The sequence below is a fragment of the Equus quagga genome, chromosome 13 (assembly GCF_021613505.1).
Source record: "Equus quagga isolate Etosha38 chromosome 13, UCLA_HA_Equagga_1.0, whole genome shotgun sequence".
NCBI classification, from domain to species: domain Eukaryota; kingdom Metazoa; phylum Chordata; class Mammalia; order Perissodactyla; family Equidae; genus Equus; species Equus quagga.
This window is the reverse complement of record NC_060279.1, coordinates 83,624,334-83,631,236: the sequence shown is the minus strand read 5'-3', so window position 1 is coordinate 83,631,236 and position 6,903 is coordinate 83,624,334.

The following is a 6,903-nucleotide window of genomic DNA, read 5'->3' as shown; positions in this document are numbered from 1 at the left end:
TCAGCAATTCTATGAACATAAATGGGCTAAACACTAAAAAAGAGTATCTGTCAAACTGGATTAAAAATAAAAGGCACACCTCAAGTATCAGAACATAAAACATTGAAAGTAAAATTAAATTATCACTAAATATAGAGAACATTTTATAATAGAATCAATCCAGCAGGAAGGTATAGCAAGTCTAAATTTTTGTGTACAATAATAACAGAGTTTCAAAATATATAGAACTAAAATGATGATTAATTGGAGATTTAAACGTACATCTCAGTAACTAAGGGAATAAGCAAAAGAAAGTAAGGATATAGAATATTGTACCACAAGATTAACCAACTTGACCTAATTGACATATATATGTAGAACATTACACCCAATGACAATAAAAACATCCTAATTTTACAAAATGGTCAGAACACTTCAGTAGGCACCTCACAAAGATGTTATCCAAATGGTCTATAAGCTTGACACATCAGAAAATTTCAATTAAAACCACAATGAAATAATACTACACCCCGGAGTGGCTAAAATGATAAGGGCTGACGTCACCAAGTGTTGTCAAAGATGTGGAGCAACTGGAACTCCCATATACAAGTGAAGAGATTCAGCCACTTTGTAAACCTTTGCAGCGTGTCCTAAAGCTAAACATACATATTCCCTGTGATTCTGCTCCCAGCTACATATCGAAAAGAACATTCACCAAATCTTTATATGAAGTTCATATAATCTTTATATGCATAATATCTTTACATGAAGTTCAAAAATAGGAAAAAATTAATCTATCATGATAGAGTTTGGAATAGTGGTTAGCAGAGGGGGAGCCTGGGAGGGGGCACTCAGAGGCTTTCTACGGTACTGGAAATATTCTGTATCTTGAACAGAGAGATGGTACATGGGTGTGCACATAAAATTAATTAAGCCATTGTAAGGGCAAATACAGTTAAAAGTTTAAAATTTTTAAACCTCACTCATGTAAAAAGGGAAATAGACTTTCCTCTTTTTTAATTTCAGCTTTATTGAGGTATAATGAACAAAGAAAATTGTAAGATATTTAAAGTGTACATCGTGGTGATTTGATACACATTGTAAAAGGATTCCCCCATTTAGTTAATTAACATATCCATTACCTCACATACTAATTTTTCACAATATATCACCTCACATATTTTTTATGTGTGTGAAAACATTTAAGTTCTACTCTGTTAGCAAATTTCAATTATACAATACAGTGTTATCTACTAGAGTTGCCATGTTATACATTAGATCCTCAGACCCTACCAACTCCTCCCTCTTACCCCCAGCCCCTGGTAACATGGATGAACCTGGAGGACATTATACTCAGTGAAATAAATCAGACACAACAAGACAAATACTGCATGAGCTCACTTCTATGAGAAACTAAAATAATCGAACTCACAGAAGAGAGTCAAACGGTGGCTACCAGGGGCTGAGGGGAGGAGGAAATGGGGAGATGTTGGTGAAAGGGCGCAAACTTCGAGTTATGCAAGATCAATAAGTTCTGAAGATCTACTGCACAGCATAGTGCCTACAGCTAACAAGACTGCACTGTATGCTTAAAATACGCTATCAGGGTAGATCTTATGTTAAGTGTTCCTACCACAAATAATAATGATAATAAACAGCATAGAAGGAAACATTGGGCGGTGATGGATGCTTACGGCCTTGATGGTGATGGCTTCATGGGTGTAAACTTACCCCCAAACTCATCAAATTGTATACATTAAATATGTACAGCTTTTTATATGTCAAAAAACACCAATATGTGAGAGTGATCACAAATTCAGGTAACAATAAATGAAATATCAAAGAAAAAAAAACCTGCTTAGAAATATCTCTAGTTTAACTTTGTCAGTCTTACAAAGAAACCCAAAAAGATCTCACAGCTGATATAAATGAATGTTTATGACCAAAAAAATAAACAAAAATAAAACAGGGATCTGCTGCTATTCCCTTTGGAGCTTGCTCCAGCCAGGATGCTGGTCATCTCAAAATCCCAGGGAGCATTAAAGGCAACATAGAAGATAACAGGACACAAAGCTGTGCTTGAAGTCACTGGTTGGTGGACTTACCCCTCCCGTAATGAGATCCCCAGAACAGATATCCATTAAAACCCATCCCAGCAGCCCAAATTTACAAGACTAGTGCTGAAAGTGGTTGGGGAAAAGAGGGAGGAGAGAATACTAGGAAGGAGTTGGAAAATCATGGAGGAAAAACCTTTTGAGTTATTAACAGAAAGGAGAAAGACTAGGGGAAAAGTCTATGTGAGATTCAAATAGCATTAAGCCATCATCAAACACCTACTAGAAGCCAGGCAATGCACTACACTAGGAACTGGCGACTCAGCCTTGAACGAGCAGATCTCACAAGCTGGCAAACTAGCTATGAAGATGCATGTTGAGGAAGTCTCTGCCTTGTTCAGTTCTCCATTCCCAGGTATAATGTGAGGCAGACATGAGATGTTCAGGAAATGCATATCATTTGCTGTTCTAAGTATGGTTAATTCTCATTATTTCACAATAGTTATACTCTGTAGAGTCACCAGGAACCCTGAATTGGTGAATACTGATCCACTGCTTCTCTAGAAAATACAGGATCAGGTTCCTGGGAGCCTATGGTCACAAGATTTTTGTCAACCGATCAATACATAACCTTGGTTTATGTGTTCTCTGTTTAAAGACACCTTATTTAATGTGTATCGTTGTTTCACTAACATTGAACCCATGACCAACAGCACTATAATTTATGCCTGAAGGAAACCTGTCCACCTATTTCTCCATAAGGCACATCACAGCCTTCATGTATTTAGGAACACTAGACAGCGCTTCAGCACCACACTTGGGGTCATGTTAAACAGTGACGTCACCAAAAAACAAGCATAAGATTGCAAAAACCATGGCACCAGATAGACCTGCAAAAAGGGTGCTTTTATAGAGGATGAGAGCTGAGACAAGAAGGCAGAGCATTGCCTTGTCCATCCTCAGCTAGGACCGTCCGTCAGGTGACTCAAATTCTTCACCTCTCTACACATGCCCAACATGACCAGAGAAAGCACCACAAGTATTGATTTGGGGGGGTTACAAATAAATTTTAGTGAGTAGCTGAATTCACAAATACAGAATCTGTGAATAAAGAAGGCCAACTGTGATTAGGATTACGTGTATTGAGTACGGGAAGGGATCCTACAGGATGTCATGAGATTATGCCGCAAGGAGAACAAGCAAGTGAGACTAGGAAAGGGAATTATATGAAACTTCAAAAGTGCATCAGATTGAGCCACAGAGGGTGGACTATAAAGGTGCTTTTAAAAAAGAAAGAAAAGAAAATGCCAGCAGGCGTTCCCTTTCCCAGAGAAAGGGAAAGGTGTGGAGCAAAAGAGAAAGGAGACATCACTTACCAATCAGCCTTCTAATTTCATACGAGTTTCCAGATTCCCCCATTCACGGAACCTCAAAGAAGTAGTCAACTCTACCCCTTCCCCAGCCTGTGATTGGCACTCAGCTCCCTCAGTCTCCCAAGTCTGTCTCTGGGCAGTCTGATTTATGACTCTCTTCCCACCCTGTCTGTTTCAGCACAACTCCAGAGGCGTGGAGAAGCCACGAAGACCCAGCTGCTATGTGTAATCTCTGACCCCTTCTCCTTCAGGTGTAAATCATCACTAGCCAGGAGAGGGAAGGCAGAGATGGGTTTCTAATTAAAAACCCTACTATCCTGATATAAATCTTCTACTCCAGCAGAAGGCCATTGATATGAGTACCTCTCCTACCATCTGAGAGATCTCATAGAACAATGGAAGATGAGAGGAATAAAGAGTCGATGAGGCCTTAAAATCACAGCGCCAACCACATACAGTGACCATTTCTTCTCCCACCTCCAGGAAAACCACCCGTGAAACCATTCCATCCTAAACATAGAGGCTTTTCCACTAAGTCAGGAACAAGACAGGATAGGCTTAACGCCACTACTGTTTAACATCATGTTGGAGTTATCAGCCAATTAAATTAGCAATTTTAACGATTTTAAGTTTACATTAGCAATTATAAGTTGGCGATTAGGAAGCAATTAGAGAAAGGTGTCAGAATTGGAAAGGAACAGGTAAAGCTGTATGTGCAGATGACTTGGTTGCACATTGGAAAACCCAAAAGATTCCATGGAAAACTACTACCAACACGTGTGTATGTGTGTGGTTTTCCCGCATGCTCTGTCTCTGGGTTTCCCTTTGACAGGGCCTGTTGCTCCAGGACCCAGACTGGGATCCTCCTTTTGCTTAATAAAATTACCCTCCAAGTGTGGGGGAGATGACAGGTGAACAAGATCCAACGAATTGCTCCAAATGTTTGCAAAGGGAAAGCAGGGCATTTGGACTGACTGCAGTCTTAGCACTCCATGAATTTGGGAAGCTCTGCAAACCCATAATTTCCTAAAGTTGTTCTTCTGAACCTGGAGAGCGGAGAATTTCCTTCACAAATCAGAGGCACCTGTGGGAACAGCCTTGCAGTCCATTTCTTCCAACCTAGGATGCTAAATGCTTTCAAATCTCTGCAATGCAGAAGAATCATAAAGCATCAGCCCCAGCCAATGGGAAATGTTTTTGACAGGAAGGAGCCAGGAAACCCAATTCGCTTCAGGGGTGAGTGGGGTTTTTTCTCTTTTCTACCTTCTATTTTCCTCATCACCACACTTTCTTACAGTTACGACAGACACTTGAGTTCACCAGGTCCAACTGGCCCATATCAAATGTGAAAAGCAAAGGCTAAAAATTCACCTTTGAAAATGACAGGTTCTGTTTCATTGGTAAAATCCTTACCAATCTCTGAAACTCAGCCTTCCTGTCCCTGACGTGGAGCCCTAAATTCCCAATTTTTCTTCTGGCTCTGGGAGTCTGGGGGCCAAGAGCCTGGAAGAGCTAGCAAAAATTCCAAGACCTGAAAGAGATGCCCTAGAGTCTCCAGGTGTTCAGATATCTACAGTAGTCATTGGCAGATAAGGTGGAAAAATCAAGACATCTGTAGACGCGAAGGAGAAATAGTGAGGCATAGAGTAGAATAGGAAGCAGCTAGGGTTAAGAAATGCTGGCTTTGATGCCACCTCCCCCAAGTATTTCTTTTCAATAAAGATAATTATCAGCTCAGCTGTGTGGCTCAGCTTATGGATTTGGAAATCAGACATGGCTCCAACTGCTGGTTTCTGCCACTCACAGCTTTGGCGGAATTTACTTCACCTACATAAACCTTATTTTTCTCCTTTGTAAAATGGAGGAGAAAGAATCAGTGTGATAGAATTCTCATGAAAATTTAAGGTTATATAAACTCTAGAGTAGTCAAGATTCTACCACTGAACCAGACAAAGATTACAGCTTTTTACTTTTAAAAAGGTTTACCCATTAGAATGGTTATTATTTTTTTTGATGGAGAATAAGAAGTGTTGGAGAAGATGTGGAGAAATTGGAATTCCAGTGCATTGATGGTGGCAATGTACAATGGTGCTGCTGCTATGAAAAACGGGATAGGAGTCCCTCAAAACGTTAAACACAAAATTCCCATGTGATCCAGCAATTCCACTTCTACGTATATATCCAAAAGGATTGAAAGCAGGGACTCAAGTACTTGCACACCAATGTTCAAAGCAGCGTTATTCACAGCAGCCAAAAGATTGAAACAATCCAAATGTCCAATGACAGATGAATGGATAAACAAAATGTGTTCTGTGCATACAACGGCATATTATTCAGCCTTTAAAAGGAATGAAATTCTGATATATACTACAACATGGATGAACCTTGAAAACATTACACAAAGTGAAATTACAAAATTACAAAAGTGAAATTTGACACAAAAGGTCAAATATTGTACAATTCCACTTATACAAGGTACCTAGAATAGACAAATTCATAGCAACAAAAAGTAGAACAGAGGTTACCACGGACTAGGAGGAGAGGCAATGGGGAATGAGGAGGTGTTGTTCATGGATACAGAGTTTCTGTCTAGGACCATGGAAAAGTTATGGAAATGGATAGTGGTGGTGATTGCACAACGTTGTGAATATACTTAATTTCATTGAATTGCCCCTATAAATGGTTAAAATGGTAAATTTTATCTTAAATGTCTATAACAATTTTTAATTGAATAATTTAAAGTAAATTATGTAATTTATTATAAAACATTACATATATTTTTAATTTATTTATACATTAAATATAAATTAAAATAAATTTTAGAATTTAAATAATTTTTCCAGCTTTATAGAGATGATTGACAAATAAAACTTGTATATATTTAGTTTGTACAACATGATTTTTAGGTGTACAAAGTGAGAATTTAATATATTTAAATATATAAAGACTGTGGAGGGGATGGATGGGGGAAATAACATACTTTTGATTTCCAGGTGCTTTTTATAAATTTCCATCAAATCTTTAAAATAACCATAATCTAGAAATAATCCCTGAATAATTGTTAGCTATGATGTGCTTGGCCCTGTCTTAAATGTACTTGTGGATTGGTCTCTTTGAGAATCCTCACAACCCCATGAGAGGGGATGAGATGATCCCAGTATCAAAGATGAGAAATGAGGCACAGAGAGCTTCTGTAATTTGACCACAGCCACTTTGCTAATGACTGGCATAGAGAATAAAACTACAAAGTAGATTTGAGTCTAAACACTGAGCCCAAGTGCTGGATGGACCCTCAGGGTTTTCCACAAGACAGAATCTTTGAGGAAAGGAGGTAAAGAGAGTATCTGTCACACAGTGTGCTCCACCAAATATAGATTAAATAAATCTGTCATCTTGGGTAGTGTTTTCATTTTCTTATAATTTCATGTCTCCACATGTCCGTCGGTTCTCTCTTCTGATTGGTTGTCTTTATCACTGACACTAAGGTTCTCAGCCTT